We start from the raw sequence: 19,088 nt of genomic DNA, 5'->3' as shown, positions 1-19,088 counted from the left end.
TTAAGTTGTGACAGGTGTGATGTTGTGGCTTAAACTGTTGTAGCCCTGTAAGTATTTATGTATATTTTGCACTGCCTTGGAAAGAATTTGTAACATTTCCTGTATGCTACATGTATTTTTTTGTACATTTGGATAGAATATGTGAAGATGGTTTGTGACTGAAACTGGTCGATATTTGAGTTTTAAATAATAAAGCAGTGATGGTCAAACATGCATTTTATACATTATTTGATGGCTGTTAAGAACCACCTTCCAAAAATATTTAAAGTAGGGAAGAGATTTGATTCTGATAGCGGTAATTTAAACTGGGTGGTGGTGTTTTTGGTCTGGCTCCATTGGTTTTTGTTGATATAGAAGGTAGTCAGAAATAGTGTGAAAAGTTCGTAAGGGTGTTGCAGGGTAGGTTGTGCTGAGAAATAATTGTTAAAAAAATCGATGTGTTGTACCCTCTGTATCAGTTACCATTAAACATTACAGATGACACCAAACTGTTCTCTGAAGATAATAGAAGTGTTATTGTCAAAGATGTGGAAAGTAATATAAACGATGTAGCTAAAAGGGTAGTTAGTAGCAATCAGATGTGGCTCTCAGAGAGCAGATTTACGCTTTACTGTAAGAAATCGCAGTGCATACAGTTTCTGACATGGTAAAGTTACAAAATCAAAATTTTGTTGCCTGAAGGTGGTTAGAAAGTCAGTGAGACCAAATACTCAATGAAGTCAATCATTTTAAATTTTTTGGATTGAGGGTAGATGTAAATCTTTCTTGAAAGTGTAATAGTAATTGCCTAAAAATAAGTTAGTATGCATAAGTTAACTCAGTCACTAGATATGATGCAATTTTCTGGGGCGCAGATAGAATAAGAAACAAATCTGAAATTACGAAATATCGCTCTTAGAATAATGATGAAAAAGAATGTGTGGGCTTAGTACGTGGAATTATTTAAAGACCTAGGAGTCTTGACTCTCCCCTGAGAATATGATTTTCCAAACATTAGTGAATATAAGGAAAGATATACCCCATAGATATATGTCACAGATAGCTGTACACACTTATGTAAAACAAGAACTAGTGAATGCCTGCACCTAAAACGAAAACATAAAATGAAAACTCAAAACAGTATCGAGTAACACGCCTTAAATTACCTCAAAAACCTGTTAAAATGTATAACTTGAAGAAAAGTTGTTATACACTTAAAGATTATTTAAACGAAATGTAACGAAGATATCAACACCAGTTTGCAAAATTAATGTACTGTTTTTTTTTAGTTATTGGGAAGCTTTATGTTGGTGTGGGTAGTATATTTTCTCATATTTTTATTTCATTCATTTCTGTAGCCAGTATTAATATTGCTTATTATGTTACGCAGGATGCCCCAGGAGGAATGGTCAGTATTCAGGTATTTAATAGGAATGATGATTTGAAGCAAAACAACTTTATAAGGATGCACTTTTCTGAATTATTTCCGAGACAGAACGCATTTAATGTACACTGTTATTTACTTTCTGTATTATTCAATACATTGATAGTTTCTACGTGGTCAACATGTACTAAACATTACGACATGCGTTTTGGAAAATACCAGTTTCACGTTCACATTTAAGCATTATCGTACATGTCACATTACAGCTGTTGTACAGTTCACATTAAATGTTCCAATACTCCGCCGTCAACTCCAAAGCTTTTGTGCACTCTTGGGACAACATGTTGTGTTGCTTGTCTGAGTGCATCTACACGTTCCCTAATGAGGGCAGCAGCGCCACTAGCCCAAACACAAATGTACATTACATGTGTTCTGTCTCGCAAATCATTCGGAATAGGGCATATGTCCATATGAAGCTTTTTGCTTCAAATGAGCATACCTGTCGTATCCCTGAAAATTGGCCGTTCCTCCTGGGCACCTTGTAAACTTGTCACGCGTGTATCTAAATGGTCTACAGAAGCTGAATGCCGCTATCTCCGACATACGAATAATCTCCACTGTCTCTGACCCTTAAACACGAAGGCTTGCTAGGTTTGCTTATTTTCGCTGTATTATCTTGTTTTGGTCAACTGTGTGTACTCATCTAAAGTATTTTAAGTACAGAAAATGACGCTCAGACTGGTCTGCGGTGTCAGTTTGCGAATTCCGTGTAGGTAGTAGTTCAGGTGTCTGACTCATTGAGGAGAAATCAAGTGAAAAATAGATGGGAAAGCTATGTTCATTTGGATAACGCTGCCTTAAGCATTAGACAGAAAAGTATGCATAATCCAGCAGATTTCCAGCAGAAATAAAAAAAGTGATAAAATCCATTCAAATCTAACGAGGGGAGGCCACGACATTGGGTTCACGGATTTACTTGAAATTTTGTACACCTTTAGTGGACCATTAAAAAAAAAACATAATGTGTAAGTTTGATTTTATCCATACTAGATAAGAGGTCGTGGTTGTGAATGTCAATGTTAAAAATATATCGGCTCAACCACTTGTTTGTAGTGTAAAAAAAACACTATAAACAAGTGGTTGAGCCGATATACACTCCTGGAAATTGAAATAAGAACACCGTGAATTCATTGTCCCAGGAAGGGGAAACTTTAGTGACACATTCCTGGGGTCAGATACATCACATGATCACACTGACAGAACCACAGGCACATAGACACAGGCAACAGAGCATGCACAATGTCGGCACTAGTACAGTGTATATCCACCTTTCGCAGCAATGCAGGCTGCTATTCTCCCATGGAGACGATCGTAGAGATGCTGGATGTAGTCCTGTGGAACGGCTTGCCATGCCATTTCCACCTGGCGCCTCAGTTGGACCAGCGTTCGTGCTGGACGTGCAGACCGCGTGAGACGACGCTTCATCCAGTCCCAAACATGCTCAATGGGGGACAGATCCGGAGATCTTGCTGGCCAGGGTAGTTGACTTACACCTTCTAGAGCACGTTGGGTGGCACGGGATACATGCGGACGTGCATTGTCCTGTTGGAACAGCAAGTTCCCTTGCCGGTCTAGGAATGGTAGAACGATGGGTTCGATGACGGTTTGGATGTACCGTGCACTATTCAGTGTCCCCTCGACGATCACCAGTGGTGTACGGCCAGTGTAGGAGATCGCTCCCCACACCATGATGCCGGGTGTTGGCCCTGTGTGCCTCGGTCGTATGCAGTCCTGATTGTGGCGCTCACCTGCACGGCGCCAAACACGCATACGACCGTCATTGGCACCAAGGCAGAAGCGAATCTCATCGCTGAAGACGACACGTCTCCATTCGTCCCTCCATTCACGCCTGTCGCGACACCACTAGAGGCGGGCTGCACGATGTTGGGGCGTGAGCGGAAGACGGCCTAACGGTGTGCGGGACCGTAGCCCAGCTTCATGGAGACGGTTGCGAATGGTCCTCGCCGACACCCCAGGAGCAACAGTGTCCCTAATTTGCTGGGAAGTGGCGGTGCGGTCCCCTACGGCACTGCGTAGGATCCTACGGTCTTGGCGTGCATCCGTGCGTCGCTGCGGTCCGGTCCCAGGTCGACGGGCACGTGCACCTTCCGCCCACCACTGGCGACAACATCGATGTACTGTGGAGACCTCACGCCCCACGTGTTGAGCAATTCGGCGGTACGTCCACCCGGCCTCCCGCATGCCCACTATACGCCTTCGCTCAAAGTCCGTCAACTGCACATACGGTTCACGTCCACGCTGTCGCGGCATGCTACCAGTGTTAAAGCCTGCGATGGAGCTCCGTATGCCACGGCAAACTGGCTGACACTGACGGCGGCGGTGCACAAATGCTGCGCAGCTAGCGCCATTCGACGGCCAACACCGCGGTTCCTGGTGTGTCCGCTGTGCCGTGCGTGTGATCATTGCTTGTACAGCCCTCTCGCAGTGTCCGGAGCAAGTATGGTGGGTCTGACACACCGGTGTCAATGTGTTCTTTTTTCCATTTCCAGGAGTGTATTTTTTAACATTGATAATGTGTAAGGTGTGACGTGCAATACTCAGGCAATTCCGAGAAATCGCAAGAGAAATTTTACGCGTCTATTATGTATATGATCTGTATGTGCGAAGGCGCTGGCTTGAAAGAGTTACTGTGGTAAAGTGGTTAGCGTTCGCCAGTTGCAAGAGGATCGAGGGCGAAGCGACGGTCCGAATCCTGCTAACGCTTATTTTTAACCTATATTCTTTTCATCACTGGTCGCATTACTCAATTTATATACATCTGAGAGGTAATATAACGAAAAAAGCACGTATATTTGCATGAAGTTTCGATTTATGTTTTCCATGTGTGTATGACAAGTGCCACTCTGCAACGTGTGATGTCGGGGGTACATCCGACTAGGAATTGTACATTAGTCTTGTGGCCGGGCACATTGTGATTTACTGTGTTCCTGAGTGCGAATAACGTCATCCACATCACTATTTATCGAGGCTTGACTTGGTCTTTCCAAGCCTGTGCCTCACCCTTAAAAATGTCATTACAAATAGTAAGTAGTCAAATAACATATGAAATTCACTATCACTTCATGAAAATGAAATTATATTACCACTCAAATGTCATATAAATTTGTGACCTGTGATGAAAAAAATATGGATTCAAAAACAAGTGCTAGCGGAATACAAACCGTGGCCTCGTTATCGACCCTCTTTCTAAGCGCGAACGCTATTTGGCGGCAATAACTTCTTACGGCGGGCATCTTCGCACATATGGATCAGGTTCATAATACACGTGTAAAACTTCTCTTGCGATTTTCTCGGAATTGCCAGAGTAGTGCACTTAGCACTTGCACATTATGTTGTTTTAATGGCTTACTAGAAGTGTACAAAGTTTGAAGTAAATCTGTGATCCCGACATATGTTATTTGGTAGAAAATCCGAAGAAATTCTGGTCGTATGTAAAGTACACAAGCGGCAAGACACAACCAATACCTTCGCTGCGCAGTGCCGATGGTACTGTTACCGACGACTGTGCCGCTAAAGCGGAATAATTGAACGCAGTTTTCCGAAATTCCTTCACCAGGAAGACGAATGGAATATTCCACAATTTGAAACACGAACAGCTGCTACCATGAGTTTCTTAGAAGTAGATACCATAGGGGTTGCGAAGCAACTCAAATCGCTTGATACGGGCAAGTCTTCAGGTCCAGATTGTATACCGATTAGGTTCCTTTCAGATTACGCTGATACAATAGCTCCCTACTTAGCAATCATATACAACCGCTCCCTCACCGATAGATCTGTACCTACAGATTGGATGGTTCAAATGGCTCTGAGCACTATGGGACTCAACATCTTAGGTCATAAGTCCCCTAGAACTTAGAACTACTTAAACCTAACTAACCTAAGGACATCACACACACCCATGCCCGAGGCAGGATTCGAACCTGCGACCGTAGCAGTCCCGCGGTTCCGGACTGCAGCGCCAGAACCGCTAGACCACCGCGGCCGGCGTACAGATTGGAAAATTGCGCAGGTCGCACCAGTGTTTAAGAAGGATAATAGGAGTAATCCATCGAACTACAGACCTATCTCATTGACATCGGTTTGCAGTAGGGTTTTGGAGCATATACTATATTCAAACTTTATGAATCACCTCGAAGGGAACGATCTATTTATACGTAATCAGTATGTTTTCAGAAAACATCGTTCTTGTGCAACGCAGCTACCTCTTTATTCGCACGAAGTAATGGCCGCTATCGACAGGGGATCTCACTTTGATTCCGTATTTCTAGATTTCCGGAAAGCTTTTGACACCGTTCCTTACAAGCGACTGCTAATCAAGCTGCGGGCCTATCGGGTATCGTCTCAGTTGTGCGACTGGATTCCTGATTTTCTGTCGGGAAGGTCGCAGTTCGTAGTAATAGACGGCAAATCATTGAGTAAAACTGAAGTGATATCAGGTGTTCCCCAGGGAAGCGTCCTGGGACCTCTGCTGTTCCTGATCTATATAAATGTCCTGGGTGACAATCTGAGCAGTTCTCTTAGGTTGTTCGCAGATGATGCTGTAATTTACCGTCTAGTAAGGTCATCCGAAGACCAGTATCAGTTGCAAAGCGATTTAGAAAAGATTGCTGTATGGTGTGGCAGGTGGCAGTTGACGCTAAATAACGAAAAGTGTGAGGTGATCCAGTTAAGTTCCAAAAGAAATCCGTTGGAATTCGATTACTCGATAAATAGTACAATTCTCAAGGCTGTCAATTCAACTAAGTACCTGGGTGTTAAAATTACGAACAACTTCAGTTGGAAAGACCACATAGATAATACTGTGGAGAAGGCGAGCCAAAGGTTGCGTTTCATTGGCAGGACACTTAGAAGATGCAACAAATCCACTAAAGAGACAGCTTACACTACACTCGTTCGTCCTCTGTTAGAATATTGCTGCGCGGTGTGGGATACTTACCAGGTGGGATTGGCGGAGGACATCGAAAGGGTGCAAAAAAAGGCAGCTCGTTTTGTATTATCACGTAATAGGGGAGAGTGTGTGGCAGATATGATACGCGAGTTGGGATGGAAGTCATTAAAGCAAAGACGTTTTTCGTCGCGGCGAGATCTATTTACGAAATTTCAGTCACCAACTTTCTCTTCCGAATGCGAAAATATTTTGTTGAGCCCAACCTACATAGGTAGGAATGATCATCAAAATAAAATAAGAGAAATCAGAGCTCGAACAGAAAGGTTTAGGTGTTCGTTTTTCCCGCGCGCTGTTCGGGAGTGGAATGGTAGAGAGATAGTATGATTGTGGTTTGATGAACCCTCTGCCAAGCGCTTAAATGTGATTTGCAGAGTAATCATGTAGATGTAGATGTAGATGACCTCTCTTTGTAAGTTGAAAGATTTCCGAGTAGCACACACCCATTCTGTAGAGGAGTTCCTGGCTGAAGTTGAGAATTCTTCTCTGTGATTGTTATTTATTCGTATACCCTGTTTCTTCGGGTTTTATTAATTCGTTAATATAAATTTTCTAATCAGCATTCTGTAAACTATGTATCGACTCATTCAATAACAAATTAGTTGTGGCTCTGTGGTCATACAGAAAGTAACAAATAAATAAATAATTCCTGATCAAAATACAGTGCCTCTGTTGTAAATGAACACACAACCCCGCAAGACAGCTCGTGTAACTAGTCCCCCTGTAAAATAAGCCGCTTCTCAGAATATTTTAATCGTAAAACGAAAATTGGATAGCAATGTAAATGTGTCATCTTTCTGCTACATACGGATTGGTGTAGAGAGGATTGCTGGGACTTCAAGATGGTAAATAATTTTTGAATGAGGAGTACCAGCTGTGAAGTCCCAGACCACATTGTCGCATATAGTATCTTTGTAGTTACATATTGCACGCGAAATTCCTGTTTTCATTTAAAATACAAATTCCTAATTATCGATATTTTACGAAAGATTCGCAATAAAATTTGCTTAAATTAAGAAAACATAACGATTTAATATTTTAAGGCAAAAATGAAATCCAAATACTCTTTATTTAGACTATGTCCATCATTTTATACCACAGATTTAGATAAGTATCGTAGAAACTGAAAAACGATCCTTTTCACAGCATCGAGCGCACCATGCAAGTGCTGCATTTTTAGATTTTCCACTGTTGTTGTTGTGGTCTTCAGTCCTGAGACTGGTTTGATGCAGCTCTCCATGCTACTCTATCCTGTGCAAGCTTCTTCATCTCCCAGTACCTACTGTAGCAGTACCACTGTAGCATTACAATATCAACCCAACAGAACTGATCTGGAGCAAAGTTACGGAATTTGTTTGAGAAGTGACAGGACTGTTAAGCTGCCAGACGTATTTGAACTAACGCACGCAGCTTTCTCACATGGCACTGCCGAACTCTGGCGGGATGTAGAACCGCTCGTCATAAAAGGAGAAAATGCGGCGCCTGGTTGGGTTCATGGATGTTGTTGTTGTTAGCCTCGTTATCAGCGTAGCAGGTGACACTTCCAGAATTCAAATGTATTGTTAGGATTCAGATAAGGAAGGAGCTAAGAGATTACCAGACGACTGACTGTAATATCTTCAATGACTTCAGTATTCAACAGTGCAGTGAAATCTCTGCAGAATGCTAGTGCATCAGACACAGCTCGCTCAGAAAAATTACCCTATGTTTAATTTAGAAATTTTCATCACTCTTGTTTGTAATTAGAATACTTTGTCAGGTGAGAATGAGAGCATTTTATTCTCCGTCTGGTCACCTAAGAAGCGCGCGGTCGCGGTAATGCTGGAGTTTTTCCTAATATTTCATTCTTTTTAAAAATTATATGACATTCTAAGCTGTATTGTTAGTAGTTCTAAGTTATAGAGGATTGATGACCTCAGAAGTTAAGACCCATAGAGCTCAGAGCCATTTGAACCACTTTTCTTTTTACGTCTGCTCACACCATTGCAGGTTAGTTGGACCGCTGGCTTGCCATTGCTGTCCAAGTTTAATGCGCCGATAAACCTGTTGTCCCACACTATCGCTCAGTCTGTGAGCAGCAAACACAGCATTAGACGTATCCATATGATCGTACTTGACTAAAGGTCACAGCATGGCTTCCGCTCCACGTGAAACGAAATCCAGTGAGATTCAAGTAAACGCGGAAGAATACATGGCGTAATGTTTACATCAGGTTTATTCTTATGATGAACGGACTGTACCTCCACCACAGTCTGACATAACAGTCGCGACACTCACTGCTGTGAAAGTTGTTGCCTTTTGACAGATAGAGCGACACTAACGCTCAAAGTGGCGGGTAAGGTTAACGTCAGACGCGTCGTAAGCATGTTGGTTTGCATCCATTTCCTACGTAATTTCCGAATTATTCGAGTTAGTTTCTTGCCTCCAAGAGTTTGTGTAGTATCAGAAGGCATATATGTTACCAAAAAACGATTCTAAAATAAGCGCAAGTATGGACAAAAACCATGAATAGAGTGGCAAGCTACAACACATTCGTCATGAAACACTTGTGACATTTGACAGAATTGCAGCTTACCACGTTGATATCAAAAGAATATAAACACACAGATTCACATGTAAGAAGCACAGACATGTACCTCTACGTGCAAAAGCGATCGACAGCTCGTTTATCGTTCTGTAGGCCCACTGTGTGTGTCATTGTCGCCTGTTGCCAGAAGTACGTCCTTCATCTCTATATTATTCTAAGTGGGACAAGCAACTGCCAAATAGTGGGAGAAATATGCTGAAAACATAATGAGCTGATTACATTACATTTCACGAAAAACCAAATATTTGAATAATTTTCAAACAATCTATCTGTAGGCACTTTCCTTGTCCCTTAATAGTTTCGCTAACTCTGTTCATTCTGACACTTCACACGCTTTTGTAAGACACGAACAGATGCACTTAATCTAACCACTTCATCACCAAAGCAGGTCTGTGTTGATGTTCACACGAATCTGGCACTGATACATGGAGAGTTGAACTGGCTGCTTCTGTGTCATAGGACTTTTTTACAGCTTTAGATTGACTGTCGAATCTTTGTGGCAGTTTCCTCTTCATAAACAAAAAAATGGCTCTGAGCACTATGGGACTTAACTGCTGTGGTCATCAGTCCCCTAGAACTTAGAACTACTTAAACCTAACTAACCTAAAGGCATCACACACATCCATGCCGGAGGTAGGATTCGAACCTGCGACCGTAGCGGTCGCGCGGTTCCAGACTGTAGCGCCCAGAACCGCTCGGCCACTTCGGCCGGCTCCTCTTCATCGTCAGTTGAGGTGGCTTATTTGGAATGTCAAACAACGTGGGTACTGCATTCCACACGAGTTTGTTATTGTCTGCGTTCATGAACTGGTTTTGTTCGAAATGTAGCGGACAAAACCTAATATTATTGTACAGGTAAACTGGGTCTTTCTTCATAACGTCTTCTCGTCTGCTATTACCTAGGCATTTTCTGCTCTTAAAACGAAACATTCATCATTTATACACATATAGTTAGCAAATGAATCCTGACGATACAGTTTAGTAACATGATGGTATATACCCCTCGCCGGCCGGTGTGGCCAAGCGGTTCTAGGCGCTACGGTCTGGAACCGCGCGACCGCTACGGCCGCAGGTTCGAATCCTGCCTCGGGCATGGATGTATGTGATGTCCGTAGGTTAGTTAGGTTTAAGTAGTTCTAAGTTCTAGGGGACTGATGACCTCAGATGTTAAGTCCCATAGTGCTCAGAGCCATTTGAACCATATACCCCTCAGAATCCTTAGGAAACCTAAAAAAAGATAGCTGGTGTGTCTTCTTCCTGTTGTTGCTGCAATTTGTTGCGCTACAAACGCTCCCGATGGTAAAAACCATTGTATAAATCAAAATAAACAATCACTATTCGCTTTCACGATCGCGCCGAAGTCACAGTTCAACCTACCGGTCGCTTAGGGCGCTGCTGGCGCTGTAGGCAAAAAAATCGAGGCTAAGTGTCACGACTGTTATGTTAGACTGTGCCTCCACTAACCTAACCCTCTCCCCTCCCCTACCCAATCTGGAAATTGGCGGGAAAATGACTCCGTCAGTGCTGGACTGCCGGATAGGACGGATCTAAGTCTTTATTTTGTATGCATTGTTTATTTAAATTATTTGAGCTCCCATAGGCAGTAGCTCCATCCAGTGTGTTCAGGTCCGGATTCCAACAGACCTAGTTCACAACTTTGCCACCACAGCACGACTATCGTCCCCCCCCCCCCCCGCCATTCACCCTCCCATGACGTAATCCAAGATAGTGGTCTGGGGAAAAACGGCGGGAAAAGGACTCAGTCTGTGTCGTTGCTGGGCTGGGAGGACGGACGTAATTGTTTAATGTGTTCAGTGGATGACATGTCTGTGCTGGAGAAGGAGTAGTATATTTGCTGTAATCATGCATCTGAGGACTGTGGTCGATAGCAATGATATTTGGTGAAGACGAATACGCTTCAAGAGATAGTGAATATGCAGCAGAATAGGACTAAGTTACACTTAGCAACTCATGCTGATAAATGTGCAGCAGGATGGGGCTAAGTCGCGCTTCGCAACTCGTGTTGATAAAAACGTGTGCTGTAACCGTAGATCATTCGACGAAAGTCCTCTCAATATTCCAACGCGCAAGAGAAAGACATTCATCCTAGAGTCTTCGTGCCTCGCTGGAAGAGAGGCAACGCGACGGGCGCCCTGCCCCAAGACTCTTTGCTGGCTTACGACACGGCCACGTGGTAGCCGCAGTTGCGGCCCCGTATTTCCTGTCGCGTCGGAAATACCTCCAGCCTTCCTCCTCCTTCCCATCCATGGAGCACGGATACCCTTTGCTCTTGAATAGCAGCCTGCATTGCTGCGAAAGGTGGATATACACTGTACTAGTGCCGACATTGTGCATGCTCTGTTGCCTGTGTCTATGTGCCTGTGGTTCTGTCAGTGTGGTCATGTGATGTATCTGACCCCAGGAATGTGTCAATAAAGTTTCCCCTTTCTGGGGAACATGTGGTGCTGTGGAAAATTATCACATACATAACTCGAAGATATCACAGGAACTAAAGAGAGAAAGAGACAGAGAGAGAGAGAGAGAGAGAGAGAGAGAGAGAGAGAGAGACTGACTTTTGTGGGAAATACCCTTGTCCTTGAGCACGAGCTGCTTCAGGAGTAATTAAATGTAACAGAATATGTCTCTAAATACACTTTCAAAAAAGATCACTGCACAGCAGTTTGCGTCAGTTTTGCGATGTGTACCGCCACACTCGAACATGGACTCTAAAACAAGATCGCTGCAGTCTTGCGAAACCTCCCTAAGACACTTCACATCCTTGTGTGAGAAACAGATCCCGAAACCGATATCAGCTGCAGAGTCTGGTTTTAAACGCCAAAACGACGATATTTGGAAGTCGAAATAAATGTCTTCTGTAACTCTAAAAACAGAACGTTTACCACTTTTCGAGATTTAGTTACTTGTTTGAAGGTACTGCCAGAAAGGGCGAAAAATTTCAGCATCATCTGCTGTGGTGTTCATCACTTTTCCGAATCGGTGAGTGGGCTTAGTTTATGTTTGCTGCTGCTGGAGTCAGAGATGTTATTTCCCCACTTCTTGAAGCACACACTGGTATATATGCACAGACGGGAAAATCAGAACAATTGCACAAACGGAATTCGAAGCACTCTCCTACAGACGGAAAAATGCCTGGAATTTTCGATATCCTACAGCTGCTGGTCTGCAGATGCTCTAAAGCCACAAAGGTGGGTGAGGGACAGCATCCCACAAAAGGTGTCTCTGAAATCCCGAAAAAAGAAGATATCGGGTCACTCTCCAGATGCAACAGAACTTTCTGTAGATACTTTTCCCCACTTTGTTCGAACCAGTCTGTAGAGGCTCCTATGCCCTGTACAAAGGATGTCTTGTGAATTGAGCATTTTGATTGGCTCTTACTGAATTTACCCGCCAAACTGGTTCTGTTGCCGGTATGGGAGCACTGTCCACCATTTTCTGCAGACGAGACTTTCAGAAGCAAACTATTTAGTACAGATCAGAAAAAAACATACAGCAGCCATATTGCACTGACAGTTAAACCCTGCAAAAGTTGTCTACAGATCATGAAATATGGAAAGACACTTCCTTAATTACACTGCTCTGCTACTGTTGAGGAAAGCTTGAATTTTTCTTCAGCATGACTGATCTCCAACTGGGCTATTTCACCACATACCATATGGACGTAGTAAACACAATTCATATCCTGCACCATATAAAATCATCGCTTCTGTATCCTGCATATCGCTATTGACCACCAGATACTCGCACATATAGCGCGAAGACCCCCCCCCCCCCCCCCCAAAGAAAAGCACATCCACCGTACATAGTCCTCGTAGCACTAGATATTTGCCGGCCGCTGTGGCCGTGCGGTTCTAGGCGCTTCAGTCCGGAACAGCGCCGCTGTTACGGTCGCAGGTTCGAATCCTGCCTCGGGCATGGATGTGTGTGATGTCCCTAGGTTAGTTAGATTTAAGTGGTTCTAAGTTCTAGGGGACTGATGACCTCAGAAGTTGAGTCCCATAGTGCTCAGAGCCAATTAGAAACTTATCCTGTCTGCGAAGAATAAATAGAAGGAACAGTAATTCTACTTCACAAAGTCAATGAAGGTGTTTCTCGCGCCTCGAGAACCAGCAAACGTCTCTTTGATCTGTCTTTCACGATCTAGACGCACAGAAAACACACCACAATGTTCTCTCAAATGATGATGGGAAATGTATAGAAGCAGTCAACCGGACAGTTTACTTGGGAGGGAATAATTGTCCAGTGCAAACACACGCCGATATTGAACTTCTCAAATTTCCACAGAGAACACGTGATCAAGAAGGTTGCCCAATACATACTGAGTATTCGTTCGTTATTCACCCACCTAGAGTGCTACAGGGTTAGGTGAGCTACCTTCGTGTACCGGTACCCCAGCCGGGTTCTTCAGTCCGGATAGGTCCCACGTCAAACGTTCCGACCACAGGCCACCGCCGATACGCGCTCCTCGTACGCCAGACAGAATCGTCCTAGGAAACCAGCCAAATATATTTTATCGCTGTACGTACGATTAAATATTACGATTGCAGTGTCAAGCTAACGGCATTCGGCAAGGAGTGAGGTATTGGAAAAACCCCTGCTGACGACTGTGAGTCTGGAAACATAAATACACTCCTGGAAATGGAAAAAAGAACACATTGACACCGGTGTGTCAGACCCACCATACTTGCTCCGGACACTGCGAGAGGGCTGTACAAGCAATGATCACACGCACGGCACAGCGGACACACCAGGAACCGCGGTGTTGGCCGTCGAATGGCGCTAGCTGCGCAGCATTTGTGCACCGCCGCCGTCAGTGTCAGCCAGTTTGCCGTGGCATACGGAGCTCCATCGCAGTCTTTAACACTGGTAGCATGCCGCGACAGCGTGGACGTGAATCGTATGTGCAGTTGACGGACTTTGAGCGAGGGCGTATAGTGGGCATGCGGGAGGCCGGGTGGACGTACCGCCGAATTGCTCAACACGTGGGGCGTGAGGTCTCCACAGTACATCGATGTTGTCGCCAGTGGTCGGCGGAAGGTGCACGTGCCCGTCGACCTGGGACCGGACCGCAGCGACGCACGGATGCATGCCAAGACCGTAGGATCCTACGCAGTGCCGTAGGGGACCGCACCGCCACTTCCCAGCGAATTAGGGACACTGTTGCTCCTGGGGTATCGGCGAGGACCATTCGCAACCGTCTCCATGAAGCTGGGCTACGGTCCCGCACACCGTTAGGCCGTCTTCCGCTCACGCCCCAACATCGTGCAGCCCGCCTCCAGTGGTGTCGCGACAGGCGTGAATGGAGGGACGAATGGAGACGTGTCGTCTTCAGCGATGAGAGTCGCTTCTGCCTTGGTGCCAATGATGGTCGTATGCGTGTTTGGCGCCGTGCAGGTGAGCGCCACAATCAGGACTGCATACGACCGAGGCACACAGGGCCAACACCCGGCATCATGGTGTGGGGAGCGATCTCCTACACTGGCCGTACACCACTGGTGATCGTCGAGGGGACACTGAATAGTGCACGGTACATCCAAACCGTCATCGAACCCATCGTTCTACCATTCCTAGACCGGCAAGGGAACTTGCTGTTCCAACAGGACAATGCACGTCCGCATGTATCCCGTGCCACCCAACGTGCTCTAGAAGGTGTAAGTCAACTACCCTGGCCAGCAAGATCTCCGGATCTGTCCCCCATTGAGCATGTTTGGGACTGGATGAAGCGTCGTCTCACGCGGTCTGCACGTCCAGCACGAACGCTGGTCCAACTGAGGCGCCAGGTGGAAATGGCATGGCAAGCCGTTCCACAGGACTACATCCAGCATCTCTACGATCGTCTCCATGGGAGAATAGCAGCCTGCATTGCTGCGAAAGGTGGATATACACTGTACTAGTGCCGACATTGTGCATGCTCTGTTGCCTGTGTCTATGTGCCTGTGGTTCTGTCAGTGTGGTCATGTGATGTATCTGACCCCAGGAATGTGTCAATAAAGTTTCCCCTTTCTGGGACAATGAATTCATGGTGTTCTTATTTCAATTTCCTGGAGTGTATCTATAGCATTCTTGTGACTGGACATAATTTTGTCACGTAAAAAAATCTTTTATTCCCCTTACGGGTATCGCAGCTTTCCATGTCAAATCCAGTCCTTCCTTACAACAGCTCATAGTCATTTTCTTTGCTCATGTTGGAACAAACACATACTTTATAAGGCTGTTGATCAAAGCGAATCTATCACTAAGTACTTCGCCAATAACTGAATGCTGGTGATACCAAACAATATTGTGTGAAAATCTGCAATAGATGGATATGTCTCATTTGTTTTTCTTGCGAGTGGTACCTGTGTGTCTTAGCAACAGAGACGTAATTGTCTTATAAGCGACCAGCTATTAAGAAAACACGTTGCAACGGCTGTGTTAGTATCACAAGAGGTCTTCGTTCTACCAGCGCAGACAGGTATTGCTAACGATATCCATGTTGAGAACTATACAGGCTTTATAAATCGAGGTATGGTATAGCTTCCGAATGAAGTGGTCTTCCACACAAATGCCTTGACATTGAATGTAGATGGTAATCGCCGGGGTGGTATTAACAGGCTGAAAGCGCGGTGTGCACGTCGCCAGCAGTGTTAGCTCGTAATTAGGTTAAGGAACATGGTGTGAAGCCGATATTTGGAAGTTACTCATGCCACCGCTGGTTACTTTTACAGTATTTGTAACGCATTCTATCTCGATGCCATGTCACAGTTTCTGCGATATATCCACCGGGTTATAGGCGATGGCTGATTGAGAAAGATCACATATAGTAGATGGTATGTTATGTGACGAATCACTTTAAAAAAGTAAATGCAATGCTATATTGTGGTCGTAAGAAATGTACAAAATGCTATGACCAATACACTGGCTTTTCAGATTTATAGTGTTACACTTTGTAATAGAAATGCTGTCTGCGATTTGGAATAAAGTTTTTCCATTCAACCGCATACCTGCGTTGGATCCTATGGAGATGTCTTTTAATGATTACAGCTACTAGTGAATCATATTTGTGGCACTCTCATATCTCAAAACGAGTCACCTTTTTCGAACCTATGTGCTACAGTGCTCATAAAACTCCAATGTAATTCTTTAGGCAGCCTCTATGCATCTTGTAAATGTTCCTGAGTCTCTGCAGATGTGTCCATGTGATCGTTCCAATTTAAGTCGGAACTGAGCAGAAATCGGATAGCGCTATATCTAGCACATTGTGCAACCTGTGTAGAAACAGAATAAGCTGAGTTAGTGAGACGGGACTATGTGTTGACCAGTCGGTGGAAATGGGACAATGTTGTTGTAGCTACACCAATAAAGTATAATGTGTAAGGCCAACGGCTAACGAAGCTTTCTCCCCCAGAACACACACACACACACACACACACACACACACACACACACACACACACACACACACGATGATTTTAAATAAAGACAGTGACAACTTATTGAAACTGGAAGAGTTTTGGAGCATTGTGGAGCATTTCCAAAGGACGAGGATTTCGCTACCGCATTGCACCAAACTACAGACAGGTACTGCAGTCTGAAGCAGATCTGCGTCCCCTCAGGGTGCATTCACATTTGTCACCCAAACATTCTCTCTGCCACCGTTATTTTATACCATCCTTCAGAGGGGGAAAAAAAAAACACGAACTACAAAAACTCTACTAACAGCATCCAGGTAGAAAATTCGATAATATTTTTACTGTGTCCCTGTCTTCCGATGTATATGTCGAAAACAAGCACCGTCAGTGTGCTGGCATCGACCATATGCGCCAATCCCCATTAAATATACAGGTATTGATCCACTCAGTCGCCAGCACAGACCAGTGTAGTGTCATTGCCTGTACTGTAGGAGGAGGACCATATCCCACAGGCTATATTATCAGTCGCAAGAGGAGGTCCTGTGTTGTTGTTTCAAATATTGTTTTTTTTTCTGCTGTAACATGTCCAAGCAGCATATTATACAGCTTCATACACCGCCATATATTTTGTGTTCTCTGCCACGACTTCAAGGTCTGTGTCAGGTTCTAAACTGACATTAACAAGTTTTGGTCCATTGGCTCTGACTGAAAGTTGGACATCACACGGTGTAAATTATTATGTTGCTGCTGCTCCCCCAACACACACACTGTATGATTTTAAATAAAAGCCCGTCACAACATATGGGAACAGGAAGAGTTTTGCTGCTTTGTAGAGCATTTCCTAACAGCTATCCAAAGGTGATTTAAACTCGTCTTTCATGGTGAGGGGATAGCTGATGGCTTGGTGTTCTGTTTCGGTTGATTCCTCGTATTGCAGTCATGTATGCGATCACTGTTTTGGTGCTAGTCATCCCCGGAAGGTGTTGTCCTTCCACCAAGATTCTTTCCCCATCTCAAACAAGTGATATGAGTCAATTTTTATGTAGTAATCATCAGCATACCAGTGGAACCCCCATTTTTATTACATATTCGTGTAGTACGTAAAGAAATATGAATGTTTTAGTTGGACCACTTTTTTCGCTTTGTGATAGATGGCGCTGTAATAGTCACAAAGGTATAAGTACGTGGTATCGTGTAACATTGCGCCAGTGCGGACGGTATTTGCTTCGTGATACATTACCCGTGTTAAAATGGACCACTTACCAATTGCGGAAAAGGTGGATATCGTGTTGATGTTTGGCTATTGTGATCAAAATGCCCAACGGATGTGTGCTATGTATGCTGCTCGGTATCCTGGATGACATCATCCAAGTGTCAGGATAGTTCGCCGGATAGTTATGTTGTTTAAGGAAACGGGAAGTGTTCAGCCACATGTGAAACGTCAACTACGACGTGCAACAAATGGTGATGCCCAAGTAGGTCTTTTAGCTGCTGTTGCGGCTAATCTGCACATCAGTAGCAGACAAGTTGCGCGAGAATCGGGAACGCAAAAACGTCGGTGTTGAGAATGCTACATCAACATCGATTGCACCCGTACCATATTTCTATGCACCAGGAATTGCATGGCGACGACTTTGAACGTCGTGTACAGTTCTGCCACTGGGCACAAGAGAAATTACGGGACGATGACAGATTTTTTGCACGCCTTCTGTTTAGCTACGAAGCGTCATTCACCAACAGCGGTAACGTAAACCGGCATAATATGCACTATTGGGCAACGGAAAATCCACGATGGCTGCGACAAGTGGAACATCAGCGATCTTGGCGGGTTAATGTATGGTGCAGCATTATGGGAGGAAGGATAATTGGCTCCCATTTTATCTATGGCAATCTAAATGGTGCAATGTATGCTTTTTCCTACGTAATGTTCTGCCGATGTTACTACAAGATGTTTCACTGCATGACAGAATGGCGAGGTACTTCCAACATGATGGATGTCCGGCACATAGCTCGTGTGTGGTTGAAGCGGTATTGAATAGCATATTTCATGGCAGGTGGATTGGTCGTCGAAGCACCATAGCATGGCCCACACGTTCACCGGATCTGACGTCCCCGGAGTTCCTTCTGTGGGGAAAGTTGAAGGATATTTGTTATCGTGATCCACAGACAACGGCTGAAAACATGCGTCAGCGCATTGTCAATGCATGTGTGAACATTACGGAAGGCGAACTACTCGCTGTTGAGAGAAATGTCGCTACACGTATTGCCAAATGCACTGAGGTTGACGGACATCATTTTGAGCATTTATTGCATTAATGTGGTATTTACAGGTAATCATGCTGTAAAAGCATGCGTTCTCACAAATGATAAGTTCACAAAGGTACATGTATCACATTGGAACAACCGAAATAAAATGTTCAAACGTACCTACGTTCTGTATTTTAATTTAAAAAACCTACCTGTTACCAACTGTTCGTCTAATATTGTGAGCCATATGTTTGTGACTATTACAGCGCCATCTATCACAAAGCAAAAAAAGTGGTCCAACTAAAACGAATCTTTACGTACTACCCGAATATGTAATAAAAAATGGGGGTTCCTATTTTTAAAAAAGGCAGTTGATATCCGTTTGACCTATGGCAGCGCCATCTAGCGGGCCAACCATAGCGCCATCTGGTTTCCCCCTTCAAGCTAGACAAATAT

The 19,088-nt window shown here is 44.4% G+C and overlaps 1 protein-coding gene across 2 annotated transcripts in view; it reads left to right on the top strand.

The window, feature by feature from the left end:
- Nucleotides 1-19,088, top strand: part of LOC126236196 (SUN domain-containing protein 2-like) — a 436,500-nt gene that overhangs the window by 128,868 nt on the left and 288,544 nt on the right. The gene's annotated exons all lie outside the window — the stretch shown is intronic.

This window comes from Schistocerca nitens, chromosome 2, assembly GCF_023898315.1.
Source record: "Schistocerca nitens isolate TAMUIC-IGC-003100 chromosome 2, iqSchNite1.1, whole genome shotgun sequence".
NCBI lineage: Eukaryota > Metazoa > Arthropoda > Insecta > Orthoptera > Acrididae > Schistocerca > Schistocerca nitens.
The sequence above is the reverse complement of the archived record's forward strand: the minus strand, read 5'-3'. Positions and strand labels throughout refer to the sequence as shown.